A 19,335-nucleotide genomic window follows, 5' to 3' on the forward strand; every position below is an offset into this window, starting at 1 on the left:
TTGTGAAGTGAGCATATTTTAACATGTTCGAATTATGTCCATTATATGCCTAGAATCTTAGAAGATCTTAAAAGGGTCTGGTGAGGATGGTAAAGAAAGACTTATTCAGTACAGCTTAACCAGCATTTGGGAGCTAAGTTAGCAAAGAAAATAGACACAAATGTTCAGCTAGAACAAGATGTGTGTGTGTGTGTGTGTGTGTGTGAGAGAGAGAGAGAGAGAGAGAAAGAGAGAGAGAGATGAGGGATGAAGTTAGCAAGCATGACTCAGCAGTAGCTGGAGGACATTTTCAAAATTCACATATTTCTGTCTTTTTGCAGAACATACAGTGAAATGTGGGGCATAACATTCCGGGATATGACAGTTTCTGCTTCTCGGTGTATTCCCAGCTTCAGCAAAGGTCTTAGCTAGGTTCCTCTGTCCATGGAATTCTCCAGGCAAGAATACTGGAGCGGGTTGCAGTTTCCTTCTCCAGTGGATCTTCCTGATCCAGGGATCAAATCTGGATCTCCTGCATTGCAGGCAGATTCTTTACCATCTGAGCCACCAAGGAAGCTCCAGTGTATATTAGGCACTCAATAAATATAGAGCAAATAAATGAAAGAGCTATCTAAGTCAGGGAGTACCCACTGATGCCAGATGAAGGGAAGGGGAGAATAGTGTTGGAGTGTCTTGAATCAGGCATTAGACAGTGACTGGACTGAAAGTTACCCTGACTTAGGTGATGTAGCAGAAGAAATCAAATTTCCACAAGGGATGCTAAATAATAATAATATCATCAGTAATGAAATGAGTTTACTGTCTTCCAGGTGTTATAGAACATGGACGTTCATTATCACATTAGCGTTCCACTGTAGCCACTATCACCATTGCTCTTTTGTGGACAGAGACAGAGAAGTTACTTTTTTTACCTAATCCCAGTATTTGGCCAGACTGAGACTGAAACTCAAGGTGTTCAAGCTTCAGAACCTAGAACTCTTAATGACTACACTGTAGGAATCCTCAAGGGACCCAGGAAGAGGAAAACAGCCCCAATATGAAGGAGCTCAGGTGGAGTCCTGGTAATTAAGGCAGGAAATTGATCTGAAGAGACGATAACAGAAACCAGTTTCCATGAATAAGAGGCTAAGGTGGAGGTTAAAGTATGGGAGCAAGAAAGGAGCCTGGTTTCTTGACCTGGAACATAGGACATGCTCTAGGTTGGGCTAGAGCAGGACTGGGATGGTTCCATAGTTCAGACTGGAGGTCCTAGCTTGGAGAATAGAGTCACCAGCTAGAGAGAGAAAGGCGCACTGGATCCCACAGTCCATGGAATGTAGCCTGCCAGGCTTCTTTGTCAATGGAATTTTCCAGGCAAGAATACTGGAGTGGGTTGCCATGTCCTCCTCCAGGGGATCTTCCCCACCCAAGGACTGAACTCATGCCTTTTATGTCTCCTGCATTGGCAGGTGGGTTCTTTACCAGTAGCACCAGTTACAGGCAGTCAGAGAGAGGAAAAAACTAGAGTAGATTTCTCAAGAGCCAAAAAGGACAGAAGTATACTGTTTCAAAATGCTTGGAGAACTTGCTAGTGGCCTAAAATTGAATTATCAGCTGAACCATTATTAGAAAAAAGGAATCAGGATGTTTTCAGATGAACAAAAACGAGTTTATCACCAACAAAGTTGGTTCTTCACCAAAGACATTTCTAAAAGACTCCAAGAAGATGGAAATAGACCCCAGAATGAAGGTTTTTTTAAACCAAAGATTAAGAAATTTAAGCCCTGCCATCTAAATACAGCCTGTAGCCTGATTTTATAAGTTCTGAGAGCTAAGAATTTTTTTTGAAAACAGTTTAAAAAATAATTTTATTTATTTATTCATCTACATTTGGCTGTGCTGAGTCTTCGTTAGTGCTCAGGCTTCTTTCTAGCCGCGGTGAGTAGGGACTACTTTCCAGTTGTAGTTCTTGGCCTCTCCCTGCAGTGGCTTCTCCTGTGCAGCACTGGCTCCAGGGTGCTTCGGCTTCAGTAGCGGCGGCACGTGGGCTCGGCTGTTTCTGCTCCTGGGCCCTATAGCATGGGCTCAGTATTGTGGTGCGCATGACCACATGTTGCTACATGGCTTGTGGGATCTTCCTGAATCAGGAATTGGACCCATGTCTTCTGCATTGGCAGATGGATTCTTTACCACTGAGCAGTCAGGCAAGCCCCATGTTTTTTTCTTTTTTAAAATAGATTTATAACAGTTTTGGATTTACAGAAAAATTGAGCAGAGAGTACACAGGTCCCATGTACACTACTCTTCCCCACTTTCATTCCAGTTTCCTTTACTACTAACATCTTGCAATAGTATGTTACATATATCAAGACTGATAAATAAATATTGATGTATTATGTATGCATACATACATATAAACATAAGTACATGCATATATATTAGTAGGTGCACACCTTCGCAGCACACGCATGCCCACATTACTGATTGTTATGTCTTCTTCAAAAATAGATCCTTGTTTATTCCTGGTATGGTAGTTTCCTTTGAGGACAGGGTTTTGTTATGCAGAACAGAAGGCTCTGAGTATACTTCAACATTGCTACTTTTCTCTTCCTCCTTTCCAGAACAAGAGGGAATTTTTCCTCAGATATGAGCTCTTGGAACTGGAACTCATGAAAGTACAGGGACCTCCCTATGATGGGCCCTTTAGGAGTTTTAAGCCTCAAGCTAGTCCACACTCAGCCTTCAGCAATTGATCGATTGTTCCTACCAATTACTGGCTCCAGCTCCTGGTAAGTTTTGCATGCGTGCTTGTTATTTCACTTTAGTCATGCCTGAATCTTTGCGACCCTGTGGACTGTAGCCCTCCATACTCCTCTGTCCATGGGATTCTCCAGGCAAGAATAATGGAGTGGGTTGCCATATGCTCTTCCAGGGAATCTTCCCCACCCAAGGACTGAATCTGCATCTCTTATATTTCCTGCACTGGCAGGCAGATTCTTTACCACTATCACCACCTGGGAAGCCCATAAGCAGTGTAGTATAAAGCCACTAATATTATACATGAGGACCAGTTACAAAACATAGTTTTATCTTACCTAAATGCTTACAATTTTCTCACCATTGGTGGAGGAAAATAGTATGTAAAAATTCCTGATGGATTCAAATGCAAACAGGAAAGGTAAAAAATAAAATGAAGCAAAGAAAAAGCAGAATAAATACAAAATAGAAGAACTAATTCAAAATAAACTAGTGATCACAATAAATGTCAGTAGAGTAAATGTGCAAGTCAAAATAAGAATGTTTTCAAATTAGGATAAATAACAAAATCTCTCTATATATACTTTTTTCAAAACACAACCTTAAACATTTTAGACATAATAATGAAAAGTTAAAGGATAAATATTAGGCAAATACTGAACAAAGTAATCTGGCATAACTTTGTAAATATATCCACCTCTCTATATATATTAGACAAAATTGACTTCAAAGTAAAAATATGTTTGGGAGATAAAGAATATTAATGTTTAATAATAGGTAAGATTCTTGCAGAAAGATAAATCTAAATTTATAAGCACCCAATTCTATAATCTTCATATATATTTTAATGCATATATAGCAAAACTGACAGAATTTTAAAGAGAAATTCATCCATGAACATTCATAATAGAAAATTTTAAACTCATTTATAATGCTTTATAGAGACAGCAGACAGAACCACTGAGGATTTTAACAACATAATTAGCAAGTCTGACATAATGAGAATATCTACAACTCTGTAATAGGGAGGAAAAAGTCTGACTCCATATTAAATTTGTTTCTTTTACCTTAACTTTTGTATTATATTGCTTTGCTACAAATTAATCACTAAAGGGATGTTGCTTATAACAAAGTATACACACAAGCCCATCTCTAGGAACCCTGCCTCCCATGCCTGAACTAAAATACCTCTGTTCAGCTCACAGGAAACATCCTGACCAGGCCCACCTATGAATGGCTATAGGAAAGAAGCAATTACATATCTCTTCCAGTGTCTGGGCAAAACCAGGAAATGTTTGCAATGACTTATTGCCTTTTTTACTTTACATCCTCATCTCCCCACTCTTTGTTCTATGAAAGAAACTAGCATACAAACTTCAGGAATAGTTCATTGGGACACCAGTCTACCATCTTATTGGTTTGCTGGGTTTTCTGATTAAGGTTGTTATTTCTTGACCCAACAACTAATCTCTCGATTTATTGACCTGTTATTTGGTGAGCAGTCCAAGCTTGGACTGAGTATCCAACAATTAGAGAGTGTACATTCTTCACAAATATGCACAGAACATATATAAGAAATTTCTGCATTCTACATAAGCAGGTTCTTGCAAAAAAAAAAAAAAAACACAAAGAATTGTTGTCAAATAGGTGATCTTTTCTGTATGAAATGTATTTACTTTAGAAATTGTTAAAATACTAATTTGAATGGAGGTTCATGACATTGTACAGGAGACAGGAATCAAGACCATCCCCAAGAAAAAGAAATGTGAAAAAGCAAAATGGCTGTCTGAGGAGGCATTACAAATAGCTGTGAAAAGAAGGGAAGTGAAAAGCAAAGGAGAAAAGGAAAGATATACCCATTTGAATGCAGAGTTCCAAAGAATAGCAAGGAGAGATAAGAAAGCCTTCCTCAGTGATCAATGCAAAGAAATAGAGGAAAACAATAGAGTGGGAAACACTAGGGTTCTTTTCAAGAAAATTAGAGATACCAAGGGAACATTTCATGCAAAGGTAGGCTCAATAAAGGGCAGAAATGGTAAGGACCTAACTGAAGCAGAAGATATTAAGAAGAGGTGGCAAGAATACACAGAAGAACCATACAAAAAAGATCTTAATGACCTTTTTATCTTCACAAAAAGGATAATCACGATGGTGTGATCACTCACCTAGAGCCAGATATCCTGGAATGTGAAGTCAAGTGGACCTTAGGAAGCATCACTGCAAACAAAGCTAGTGGAGGTGATGGAATGCCAGTTGAGCTATTTCAAATCCTGAAAGATAATGCTGTGAAAGTGCTGCACTCAATATGCCAGCAAATTGGGAAAACTCAGCAGTAGCCACAGGACTGGAAAAGGTCAGTTTTCATTCCAATCCCAAAGAAAGGCAATGCCAAAGAATGCTCAAACTACCACACAGTTGCACTCATCTCACACGCTAGTAAAGTAATGCTCAAAATTCTCCAAGCCAGGCTTCAGCAATACGTGAACTGTGAACTTCCAGATGTTCAAGTTGGTTTTAGAAAAGGCAAAGGAACCAGAGATCAAATTGCCAACATCTGCTGGATCATGGAAAAAGCAAGAGAGTTCCAGAAAAACATCTATTTCTGCTTTATTGACTATGCCAAAGCCTTTGACTGTGTGGATCACAATAAACTGTGGAAAATTCTGAAAGAGATGGGCAAACCAGACGACCTGACCTGCCTCTTGAGAAACCTGTATGCAGGTCAGGAAGCAACAGTTAGAACTGGACATGGAACAACAGACTGGTTCCAAATAGGAAAAGGAGTATGTCAACGCTGTATATTGTTACCCCACTTATTTAACTTCTATGCAGAGTACATCATGAGAAACACTGGGCTGGAAGAAGCACAAGCTGGAATCAAGATTGCCGGGAGAAATATCAGTAACCTCAGATATGCAGATGACACCACCCTTATGGCAGAAGGTGAAGATGGACTAAAGAGCCTCTTGATGAAAGTGAAAGTGGAGAGTGAAAAAGTTGGCTTAAAGCTCAACATTCAGAAAACAAAGATCATGGCATCCGGTCCCATCACTTCATGGGAAATAGATGGGGAAACAGTTGAAACAGTGATGTGACTGCAGCCATGAAAGTAAAAGATGCTTACTCCTTGGAAGGAAAGTTATGACCAACCTAGACAGCATATTAAAAAGCAGAGACATTACTTTGTCAACAAATGTCCGTCTAGTCAAGGCTATGGTTTTTCCAGTTGTCATGTATGGATGTGAGAGTTGGAGTATAAAGAAAGCCTTGTGCTGAAGAATTGGTGCTTTTGAACTGTGGTGTTGGAGAAGACTCTTGAGAATCCCTTGGACTGCAAAGTGACCTAACCAGTCCATCCTAAAGATCAGTCCTGGGTGTTCATTGGTAGGACTGATGTTGAAGCTGAACTCCAATACTTTGGCCACCTGATGTGAAGAGTTGACTCATTTGAAAAGACCCTGATGCTGGGAAAGATTGAGGACAGGAGAAGAAGGGGATGACAGAGGCTGAGATGGTTGGATGGCATCACCGACTCAATGGACATGATTTGGGTGGACTCTGGGAGTTGGTGATGGACAGGGAGGCCTGACATGCTGTGGTTCATGGGGTCGCAAAGAGTCGGACACAACTGAGTGGACTGAACTGAACTTGGAAATTATAATAAAAGACCCTTTCAAATAATGTTTGTTTCTAAACAGGAATAATGATGAACATCAGAAAATATCTAGGATTGAAAATTGATGAAATATCCATTACTTAAAATAATTTTAATATTCTTATTTGTTGTTGTTGTTCAGTTGTAAGTTGTGTCCAACTCTTTGTGACCCCATGAACTGAAGCACACCAGGCTTCCCTGTCCTGCACCATCTCCTGGAATTTGCTCAGACTCATGTCCATTGAATCAGTGATGCCATTCAACCATCTCATCCTCTGCTGCTCCTTTCTCCTCCTGCCCTTAACACTCTTAATACTTATAAAGTTTGAAAAGTGATGACCTAAGTATTCAACTCAAAGCAGTTAGAAAAAGAACAGCACAATAAAATGAAAAGAAGTTGGAAGAATGAAATAATAAGAGGATAAATTAATTGAGTAGAAAAAAATAAAATAGAGAGGATCCACAGAGCCAGACACTCATTTTTTGAAAAATCTAATAAAATAGACACCTTCTGGCAAGACTGAGCAAGAAAGAAAGAGAGAGAATCCATCAAAGAAGCACATGAACAAAGAAAAATTCCTAACCATGTAAACAGAAAGAAAAGATATTTTTAAAAAGATCTTATGTTATTAAGTTTGAAAACTTAAGACAAACTGTTCAATTTTCTGGAGAAATGTAACTAGCCAATAGTGATTCAGAAGAATTAAAATCCTGACTAATCCTCAGTGATTAAAAAAAAAAGAATCAATAATTAATATCTAAGCCTCACCCTCTCCATCGCTACCAAAACTGGATATCTGAGCCAGTGAAATAAAAAATTCCAATCAAAATCTTGTTTTGTTTTGTTTTTTTTAACCTACATGGAACTTGACAGGATGATTATAAAGCATGTATATGGAAATCTCAAAGATGAAAATATCCACAATAATTTGGAAGAAGCACAATACAAGGAGATCTCCTTCCATATAAAAATACTTAATATAAGCTATAAAACTATAAACAATAATGGCAGTATGCATTGCTCTGGGAAAGATAAATACACCAATGGAATTGAACAGAGACTTGAAATAGATCAGTGTTTGAATAGAAAGCTTATATATGGCAGAGGAACCAATGCCTACCAGTGGAGGATAGGCTATTGATTAAATAATATTCAGACATTTCATTATTAATATAGCAAAAGGAAAAGGTCTCTAATGAAAGACCATAATTAATTTTGTGTGGATTAAAGATCTAAATATGATGATAGCAACAGATTAAAATGTATGGAGGAACTGTAAGACACTATCTTTATAATTTCAAAAGAGGAAGTTGGGAGGGCTATAGTAAACAAAGAGTCTTTGATTTTTAGTGGCTGAGTCCTTTCCAGGAAATAGGAGAAGTCTAAATATTTGTATCTGGCTAGGATCTTAAGTCAAAAGATCACTTTTCTGGTCTCTCAACTCTATTTAATTGAAGTTTCTGTTTATTAGTTTTTTTATATATGATTTCTGACCTTGTTTAAACTATGCTAGGCTAAGAACACACAGAACAACTGTACAAAAAAGATCTTCATGACCCAGATAATCACGATGGTGTGATCACTCACCTAGAGCCAGATATTCTGGAATGTGAAGTCAAGTGGACCTTAGAAAGCATTGCTATGAACAAAGCTAGTGGAGGTGATGGAATTTCAGTTGAGCTATTTCAAATCCTGAAAGATGATACTGTGAAAGTGCTGCACTCAATATGCCAGAAAATTTGGAAAACTCAGCAGTGGCCACAGGACTGGAAAAGGTCAGTTTTCATTTCAATCCCAAAGAAAGGCAATGCCAAAGAATGCTCAAACTACCGCACAATTGCACTCATCTCACAAGCTTGTAAAGTAATGCTCACAATTCTCCAAGACAGGCTTCAGCAATACGTGTACTGTGAACTTCCAGATGTTCAAGATGGATTTAGAAAAAGCAGAGGAACCAAAGATCAAATTGCCAACATCTGCTGGATCATGGAAAAAGCAAGAGAGTTCCAGAAAAACATCTATTTCTGCTTTATTGACTATGCCAAAGCCTTTGACTGTGTGGATCATAATAAACTGTGAAAAATTCTGAAAGAGATGGGAATTCCAGACCACCTGACCTGCCTCTTGAGAAACCTATATGCGGGTTAGGAAGAAGCATAAGCTGGAATCAAGGTTGCCGGGAGAAATATAAATAACCTCAGATATGCAGATGACACCACCCTTATGGCAGAAACTGAAGAGGAACTAAAAAGCTTCTTGATGAAAGTGAAAGAGGATAGTGAAAAAGTTGGCTTAAAGCTCAACATTCAGAAAACGAAGATCATGGCATCTGGTCCCATCACTTCATGGGAAATAGATGGGGAAACAGTGGAAACAGTGTCAGACTTTATTTTGGGGGGCTCCAAAATCAGTGGAGATGGTGATTGCAGTCATGAAATTAAAAATGCTTACTCCTTGGAAGGAAAGTTATGACCAAGCTAGACAGCATTTTAAAAAGCAGAGACATTACTTTGCCAACAAAGGTTCATCTAGTCAAGGCTATGGTTTTTCTAGTGGTCATGAATGGATGTGAGAGTTGGACTGTGAAGAAAGCTGAGCACTGAAGAATTTATGTTTTTGAACTGTGGTGTTGGAGAAGACTCTTGAGAGTCCCTTGGACTGCAAGGACATCCAACCAGTTCATTCTAAAGGAGATCAATCCTGGGTGTTCATTGGAAGGACTGATGCTAAAGCTGAAACTCTAATACTTTGGCCACCTCATGCAAAGAGTTGACTCATTGGAAAAGACTCTGATGCTGGGAGGGATTGGGGGCAAAAAGAGAAGGGTACAACAGAGGATGAAATGGCTTGATGGTATCACCGACTTAATGGACATGAGTTTGAGTGAACTCCGGGAGTTGGTGATGGACAGGGAGGCATGGCCTGCTGTGATTCATCGGGTCGCAAACAGTCAGACACGACTGAGCGACTGAACTGAACTGAAGCTAAGATATGATTTTTCTTATACTAGGTGTATTAAATGCATTTCGACTTTGATATTGTCAATGTATGATGCATGAGATATAATCCCATTACAAAATAAGGAATATTTGTTAATCTTGTCACAGGGATTGAAATAGTTGTTGTTTAGTTAGTAAGTTATGTTTGACTCTTTTGCGACCCCAATCACTAAAGCTCGCCGATTACCCAGACAAGAATACTGGAGTTGGTTGCCATTTCCTTCTCCAGAAGATCTTCCTGACTCAGGGATTGAACCCACATCTCCAACATTGTCAGGCAGGTTCTTTATCATCTAGCCACCAGGGAAACCAATAAATGTTCAGGCCAGTGAAAGGAAACTGATGTATAACAGCTACTGTAAGAGGATTCTCACTTCCCTGAGGATGAAGAACTGCTGCAAACATTCTGCTGAAACTGTCAGAAGAACCTCGAACTCCCAGAGGGCTACCAGGGCAGAACGGGGATACAGCCACCAGAGGACCAGAGTGGAGAGGATATGAGAAAGAAGATCCTTGGAGAGTTCATCTGAGGTGTGAGATCGAGACTTATTTTGACTTTTCAGTTATTTAAGTCAGTAAGCCTCTTTGTTGTTTAAATAATTTGGAGTTTAGAGGCTTTTATTTTATTTTCACCTGTTCCTGAAACATTTCTACCACAAATACTGCATAGATATTTTGACCTGAGAGGCTGAAGAGGGAAAGATATCTTGACTATTATTCAAAGATTCTTTGATTTCAAGGAACAGAAAGATACAATTGCAGAATGAGAATTAGCAGACAGATCTGTAGAAATGGAACCAAGCTACTAAGAAAAAAACAAAACCTTTTCACCTTACTCAGTAGGACCTCCAGTTTCTGTCATCTCTGTTTCTTGCTTGCACATAAACTCATCTCCTGTCTCTTGACAGGTCTATTTCACCTTTGGTACTTAAATTCAATAGATTTAGTTGTATACTGTGATCTATCTTTCTCCAAACCCTCCTCTACAAACAGTTTCTTCTCCAGTGTTCTTTTTCTTGTTGTTGAATCAACTATCCATCTTGTTTACTAATCAGAAAACATAAAGTCATTTTTCTCACCTTTCCCTTAGCTTTAAGTAACCGACATTCAATACATTATGAAGCTGCCTCCAAAATACTTGTCAAATTAATTTGTTTCTATGTTATTACTACCAGTACTTCAGTCCAACACTTATCATCTGGAGTCTTATCTGTTGCAATTGCTTCCTTTCCATTCTAATTTCCTCTCTTTGTACTCTCCAATCCATTTTCCACATTGCTGTGGTTCTTCAGTCGCCCAGTCATATCCAACTCTGCAATTCCATGGACTGCAACATGCCAGGCTTCCCTGTCCTTTACTATCTCCTGCAGTTTGCTCAAACTCATGTCCATTGAGTTGATGATGCCATCCAAACATTTCATCCTCTGTTGTCCCCTTCTCCTGCCCTCAGTCCTTCCCAATATCAGGGTCTTTTCCAGTGAGTCAGGTCTTCTCATCAGGTTGCCAAAATATAGGAGCTTCAGCTTCAGCATCAGTCCTTCCAATGAATATTCAGGATTAACTTCATTTAGGATTGATTGGTCTGATCTCTTTGCAGTCCAAGGGACTCTCAAGAGTCTTCTCCAGCACCACAGCTCAAAAGCATCAGTTCTTCAGTCCTCAGCCTTTATGGTCCAATTCTCACATCCGTACGTGGCTACTGGAAAAACCATGGCTTTGACTATAGAGACCTTTGTTGACAAAGTGATGTCTCTGCTTTTTAATATGCTGTCTAGGTTTGTCATAGCTTTTCTTCCAAGGAGCAAGCATATTTTAATTTTGTGGCTGCAGTCCAGTGATTTTGGAGCCCAAGAAAACAAAGTGTGTCACTGTTTCCGTTTTCTCCCATCTATTTGCCATGAAGAGATGGATCAAGATACTACGATCTTAGTTTGAATTTTAAGCCAGCTTTCTCACTTTCCTTTCTCCTTCATATAGAGGCTCTTTGGTTCCTCTTCACTTTTTGCCATTAGGGTGGTAGCATCTGCATCTGCATATCTGAAGTTCTTGATATTTCTGTCAATCTTGATTCCAGTTTGAGCTTCATCCAGCTCAGCATTTTTCATGATGTACCCTGCATAGAAGTTAAATAAGCAGGGTGACAATATACAGCCTTGATGTACTCCTTGCCCAGTTTTGACCCATTCTGTTTTTCAAATTTCCACTTTGTTGTGATCCACACAATGTCTTTAGTGTAGTCAATGAAGCAGAAGTAGATGTTTTCCAGGAATTCCCTGGCTTTTTCCATGATCTAGAGGAAGCTGGCAATTAGATCTTTGGTTCCTCTGCCTTTTCTAAATCCAACTTGTCATTTGAAAGTTTTTGGTTCATTTACTATTGAAGCCTAGCTTGAAGGATTTTTAGTACTGCTTTGCTAGCTTGTGAAATGAGTGCAACTGTGCAGTAGTTCGAACATTCTTTGGCATTGCCCTTCTTTAGGATTGGGGTGAAAACTGAACTTTTCCAGTCCTGTGGCCACTGCTGAGTTTCCCAAATTTGCTGGCATATTGAGTGCAGCACTTTCACAGCATCATCTTTTAGAATTTGAAATAGCTCAGCTGGAATTCCATTACCTCCACTAGTGGTTTTGTTTGAGTAATGCTTCCCAAAGCCCACTTAGCTTCACACTCCAGCAAGTCTGGCTCTAGGTGAGTGACATGGTTATCTATCATGGTTATCTGGGTCATTAAGACCTTTTTTGTATAGTTCTTCTGTGTATTCTTGCCACCTTTTCACACACTCTTTTGCTTGTTAGGTCCTTGCTACTTTTGTCCATTATTGTGCCCATCTTTGCATGAAATATTTCCTTGGTGTCTCTAATTTTCTTGAAGAGATCTCTAGTCTTTCCCATTCTATTGTTTTCTTCTATTTCTTTGCATTGTTCACTTAAGAAGGCTTTCTTATCTCTCCTTGCCATTCTTTGGAACATTACATTCAGTTGGGTTTATCTTTCCCTTTCTCCTTTATCTTTAGCTTCTCTTCTTTTCTTAGCTATTTGTAAGGCCTCCTCAGACAACCATTTTGCCTTCTTGCATTTCTTTTTCTTGCTACAATTGCTACAGTGAGTTGGCTTTTAAAGACCCATCCCTGTTTTCTGGATGAGATATGCCAGTAGTCTCATTCAACATTATAAACATTGACTCTTGAAACCATCAGTGTTCTGCAATGCTCAGTTCAGTTCAGTTCAGTTCAGTCGCTCTGTCATGTCTGACTCTTTGCGACCCCATGAATTGCAGTACACCAGGCCTCCCTGTCCATCATCAACTCCTGGAGTTCACTCAAACTCACGTCCATCGAGTCTGTGATGCCATCCAGCCATCTCATCCTCTGTTGTCCCCTTCTCCTCCTGCCCTTAATCCCTCCCAGCATCAGAGTCTTTTCCAATGAGTCAACTCTTTGCATGAGGTGGCCAAAGTACTGGGGTTTCAGCTTTAGCATCATTCCTTCTAAAGAACACCCAGGACCGATCCCCTTTAGAATGGACTGGTTGGATCTCCTTGCAGTCTGAGGGACTCTCAAGAGTCCTCTCCAACACCACAGTTCAAAAGCATCAATTCTTCAGTGCTCAACTTTCTTCACAGTCCAACTCTTAAATCCATACATGACTACTGGAAAAACCATAGCCTTGACTAGACAGACCTTTGTTGGCAAAGTAGTGTCTCTGCTTTTGAATATGCTATCTAGGTTGGTCATAACTTTCCTTGCAAGGAGTAAGCATTTTTAATTTCATGACTGCAATCACCATCTTGGTGATTTTGGAGCCCCCAAAAAGAAAGTCTGACACTGTTTCCACTGTTTGCCCATCTATTTCCCATGAAGTGATGGAACCAGATGCCATGATCTTTGTTTTCTGAATGTTGAGCTTTAGGCCAACTTTTTCACTCTCCACTTTCACTTTTATCAAGAGGCATTTTAGTTCCTCTTCACTTTCTGCCATAGGGTGGTGTCATCTGCATATCTGAAGTTATTGATATTTCTCCCAGCAATCTTGATTCCAGACTGCAGAGAAGAATCTGCAAAGCTACTGGACCACATTTGGCCCAGCATGCTTGATAGAAGATGGTCACCACTGCTGTTTCAGAATTCATGATTTTTTCCTCCAGCAGTTCAGCTTGCTGCTTCATGTGCCATATCAAAGGAACATTATTATCTTTTGTCCAGCCACCAACAGGGTGAAGGAGAAAGACAGGGAACCTGTAGGCCCTCTCTAGAAGTTGCTTTTAAGTATCCCGCATTAAAAGAGCATGTCCGTTGTACACTAGGTTTTGTAATTAAATACAAAGACAGCATCAGCATTCATGTCTTTAAACATCTGCTTTAGCTCAGTAAGAGTGGAATACTGATCAAGATCATTCATTCCAATAAATTTGGTCAAAGACTTGAAGGTCTCCTTATATCAGCCAATCTCCTTTCTGTAAAACAATCTTGATGTAGGGGTGGTCCTGAATGCTGTTCCTTCCTGTCTAACACAGTGCTCTTTCTTCCTGTGTTAAAAAAAAAAAAAAAAAAGCTCAGTATTGTGAAGAAGAGCCAAACAGTGACCCTTCTACATTGGGGAAAATGCTGTCCAGATGTCCAGCATTTATCTTTTTGAGTAGCTGTCAGAACTACAGGCACTGACAAATTAAAATGACACCCCCATCCAGAAGACAATCAAAATGAAAGTTTTGCAAGTTCTGCCTCTCTATCATAAAACCATTCAATGGGCTGGGCCAACCTTCTGCCAAAACCTGTAGTCACTGCATGTCCACTTTATTAATTTTTAATGCTGTAATTTTTCTCCATCTGTTTTTGCCAAATGAAGTTTATTTCCTGGCACACACAGGATGTCACAGGTACAACACCCTGTTCCCAGAGAAGTTCCATAACTCTTACTGCATACAATCATTTCTATCACAAGTCTATTTTCAGCATCAGTTCAGGGGCCTTTGGTCTTTTAACATTCAGAACTGATTCAAATGAAATCTTTAATTCTCTAGCCTGTGGTTTTTGTTAGAATCCTTTAATAGCTCTGTTCACAAACATACAGGGAAGCATCAACAAATACTTCCAAAAAAAAAAAAAAAAGGCAAACACACCCTGAGGAATTTGCCATGCAATATGGTGATCTTGAAAAAGAACACCTTCCCTGGTGGCTCAGATGGTAAAGGATCTGCCTACAATGCGGGGCCCAGGTTCGATCCCTGGGTTGGGATGATCCCCTGGAGAGGGAAATGGGAACCCACTCCAGTACTCTTGCCTGGAAAATTCCATGGACAGAGGAGCCTGGTAGGCTACAGTCCGTAGGGTTGCAAAGAGTTGGACACAACTGAGCAACTTCACTTTCTTTCTTTCTAGCCAGGGTGTGGCCCACCTGTTTCTTGTTGGTGGAAATGGTGGCAGCTGCCTCCAGCTAGCCTGTGGTGGCCCAGATCGACTGGTTAGAAGGGAACCCCAGCAGCCAGCACCAAGCAGCCTTAGGAGTCCAGGGGCCCTGCAGCTGAGAGGGTCTTCACTTCCCTGGTGATTTTCCTAGGGCAGGACCCAGGACAAGATGCTCCCTCCAGCCAAGAATCCACCTTTGGATTCTGACCTTGACAGCTTAAGCCAACACAGGACGCCCCTACTGAGGTTGACTTCCCTGGTGGCTAAGGCGGTAAAGCATCTGCCTACAATGCGGGAGACCAGGGTTCAGTCCCTGGGTTGGGAAGATCTCCTGGAGAAGGAAATGGCAACCCACTCCAGTATTCTTGCCTGGAAAATCCCATGGATGGAGAGCCTGGTAGACTACAGTACATGGGTCACATAGTGTTGGACATGACTGAGCGGCTTCACTTGTGGTGATCTTGAGTATTGTTGCTGTTGTTGTTCTGTTGCTAAGTTGTGTCTGACTCTGCTATCTCATGGACTGTACCTCACCAGGTTCCCCTGTCCCATTATCTCTTGAAGTCCACACAAACCCACGTCCTTTGAGTTGGTAATGCTATATAACCATCTAACCCGCTGCCACCCCCTTCTCCTTTTGGCTTCAGTCTCTCCCAGCATCAGAATCTTTTCCAGTGAGTCAGCTCTTGGCATCGGTGGTCCAAGTACTGGAGCCTCAGCTTCAGCATCAGTCCTTCCAGGGAATGTTCAGGTTTGATTTCCTTTAGGATTGGCTTACTTGACCTTCTTCTTGTCCAGGGGACTCTAGCATCCTCTCAAGCACTACAATTGGAAAGCCTCAATTCTTCAGCTCTTAGCCTTCTGTATGGTCCAGCTGTCACATTGGTACATGGCTACTGGAAAAACCATAGCTTTGACAATACAGATCTTTGTTGGCAAAGTGATGTCTCTACTTTTTAATATACTGTCTAGGTTTGTCATAGCTTTCCTTCCAAGGGAACTGCAGTGATTCACCATCTGCAGTGATTTTGGAGCCCAAGATCTCAAGTATAAGGTGGTATAAAATATGTGATGCACACTAAGCCAGCACCTGTAAACAGCTTAGTAACCTCTGCAACTCATCAAACATTTCCATCTCTGTTCAAGACTAAAGCCAAGGTTTTTATTGAGACCTTGATGAATGTTGTCACCATCCAAAGTGTAGCATGGTATCCTGGCAAGCCAAGTACTCCTCCAAAACCATGCTCACTGTGGTCTTTACTGCTCCAGATAAGCCTGTCAATGAAACTCTGCAACCACAAAACCCTCCTCTGGTTTCTACCACCTGGCCCTTGTTTCTGTCAACATTGAGCTTGATAGGTGCCTTTATTTGCCCTCTGCCTCTTCCAGTTCTGCACATTATTGCTCAATATGGCTTTCTTATACAGGTTCCCAAGGTAGTAGAGGTTCTCCATGGCTGTAGAGAGTACACAAGGTGCCAGGGTTCTCAGCCCCTGGACTGTACAAGGATGAGGGGAGGTCTGTGGGGGCAGGGCAGAGCCAGAGAGTATGCTCTGACTTATGCAGTTTGTGCTCTAGATTCTGGTTATGTGATCTGTTGGCTACACTTCTGATGTGGATCAGGGAAGTATATGGGACATGGGACTTTTCTTTTGATATCTTTGACTGATTTTGGTATCTGGGTAACATTGACTCAATAGAATGAGTTCCTTCTCCCTTTGTTTTTTGGAAAAGTTTGTGAAGGGTTGCTATTAATTCCTATTTAAATGTTTGATAAAATTCACCTGTCAAGTTATCTAATTCTGAGCTTTGCTTTGTGGGAAGTCTTTAAATTACTATTTCATTCTTTTTGTTATAGGTCTACTCAAATTTTCTATTTTTTTCTTGAGTCAGTTTTGGTAACTTGTATTTCTAGGAATTTGGTCATTTCCTCTAAATTATCTAATTTGCTGGCATACAATTGTTTACAGTATTTCCATGTGATACTTTTATTTTTGCAAGTTTGGTAACAGTTGCTGCTGCTGCTGAGTCACTTCAGTCCTGTCCGACTCTGTGCGACCCCATAGACGGCAGCCCACCAGGCTCCCCTGTCCCGGATTCTCCAGGCAAGAACACTGGAGTGGGTTGCCATTTACTACCTTTTAATTACTATCCCCAAAAGGTAATCATTATCATGCCTTGTATGGTAAACACTTCCTTAAGCTTGTATTCTTAAACACTATAGTTTTAAGTGTCTTCTGAATTTCACATGAATGAAATCATACAGAATATGTTCTTGGCTTCTGTTGCTCAATTTTATGTTTGTAAATTTATCCATGTACTTACAATTTGTTCATCTCATTGCTGTGTACTATTCCATCGAATGAACACAGACACACCTTGTTTCACTGTATTACAGTTTTTAGATATTAATGGTCTGTGACAACCCTGTGTCTAGCAAGTCTATGGGTGTTATTTTTCCAAAAGCATTTGCTCACTTCATGTCTCTGTCACATTTTGGTAATTCTCACAATATTTCAAATCCTCCGGCAAAAATATTTTCAACTTGCTGAAGGCTCATGATGGTTTTCATGTTTTATCAGTAAGTCATTTTTAAATTAAGGTTTATTTATATATATAGACAGATGCTATCATATGCTTAATAGACTATGCATGTGTACATGCCAAATCGCTTCGGTCGTGTCCGACTCTTTGCGACCCTGTGGACTGTAACCCACCAGGCTCCTCTCTCCGTGGGATTTCCCAGGCAAGAGCACTGGAGCAGGTTGCCAGTCCCTTCTCCAGGGGATCTTCCCAGCCCAGGGACTGACCCGAGTCTCTTACATCTCCTGCACTGGCAAGTGGGTTCTTTACCACTATCGCCACCCAGGAAGCCCCATGTTTACACCATCCTGTAGTCTATTAGGGCTTCCCAGGTGGTGCTATTGGTGAAGAACCCACTTGCCAATGCAAGAGACATGAGAGACATGGGTTCAATCCCTGGAGAAGAGAATGGCAACCTAATCCAGTATTCTTGCCTGGGAAACCGCATGGGCACAAGAGCCTGGCAGGCTGCAGTCTATGGGGTCTCAAAGAATTGGACATGACTGAGTACATACACACCTTACACGTAATATACTGTACATAGCAAGTGATTTTGAGTCACTTAATAAGCAATTGCACTGTGTGTTAATCCCTTTAGTATTTCTTTTTCTTTTCACGGCAATAAAAAGAATATTCCATTATTATCTGTCATATAGGTTCAATGCTGTTAACTCTAGGAGGTCAAAGTGTGACATAGGAGATATTGATCTAGTAAAAATAGATAAGAGGCATAGAGTTATTTAGTAACAACTCACCCGAGAGCTATGGATGATACACAAAGCTAAGATATACATGCCATTAATATATAGATATGTACTATGTAGAAAACTCACTAGCTCTACTTTCTGTGTCAGGAAATGTATAATTTTCCTTACTATAACCTCATTACATGAATTAGAGTATATGAGGGGAATTACCACACCTTTGATATTTCTATTTATCTCCATGATATATGTATGTGGTAATGTCCTTTGGTATTTTTATCAGGTGTTTGGATGAAGCTGGGTTCAAATGAACAAATAAAAAATTCTGAATAAGTTATTTTAAATATCACTGTTGTAAATATATATGTATATATGTACATACATATATTATACTATATACATATATAGTCATACATATAGTCTCATACATATAATGCTACTCATACATTTAAAAAATTGGTTGATAAAAATTTTATGAAGTAGTATAAAATATCAACAAATAAAATATTAGTAAATAAATGCAGACAATATCAAAATAAAATAATATTACATGTAAACAAATCTTAATTCCAAAGGCCATCTTCATATTGTCTCAAGATTTAGGTGCTTAATTTTAGTCGTTCTATGTTTTATGAGCTCAAATTGTTAGTACTTAGACATGACAATAAAAATAGTGATTTCATTCATATATATAAACTGGATCATTCATCTATCCATTTTGAAATTGTTCAGGCCTAATATATGCATAGCAACGATATATTAGGTATTTAATCAGGGAAGACAAGAGTTGGATTTACTAAAAGGATACAAATAAAAGTCTCAGTCTGAGAAATTATAACAAATTCAACATTGATTAAACATTGCAGACAAATGCAAGGCAATATGAGAAGGAATAAGACACACACACACAAATCCATTAACAACAATAATCATTGAAGAGGGACTTATTTTATCTCAGGAACTCTAGATGTTTCATCTGTATCATCTCTAATCCTCAGAGAGACACTCTAAGGTAAGCGTTCTTTCAATTTCAGTTACAAGGAAATTAAGTCACAAGGAAATGAAGTAACTAACACAGTGTTACACAGGATTACTGATTCTGGATTTAATCTCTAATCACCCAAGCTTCAAAGTCTGCAGAGGTCTTCCCTGGGTGATGCTGCCTACCTAGTGCAAGGCAACAAACACATCAGTAACAATGACACATCTAAGACTTGGGAATGGATCGCTTTCCAGATGTCAATTTAGGATTAA

The 19,335-nt window shown here is 39.8% G+C and overlaps 1 pseudogene; it reads right to left on the reverse strand.

The window, feature by feature from the left end:
• Positions 1-13,451: 13,451 nt before the first annotated feature.
• Positions 13,452-16,248, reverse strand: LOC120856533 (annotated as a pseudogene).
• Between the last annotated feature and the right edge of the window lie 3,087 nt (positions 16,249-19,335).

The sequence above is a fragment of the Oryx dammah genome, unplaced genomic scaffold (assembly GCF_014754425.2).
Source record: "Oryx dammah isolate SB20612 unplaced genomic scaffold, SCBI_Odam_1.1 HiC_scaffold_28, whole genome shotgun sequence".
In the NCBI taxonomy this organism is placed as follows: Eukaryota; Metazoa; Chordata; class Mammalia; order Artiodactyla; family Bovidae; genus Oryx; species Oryx dammah.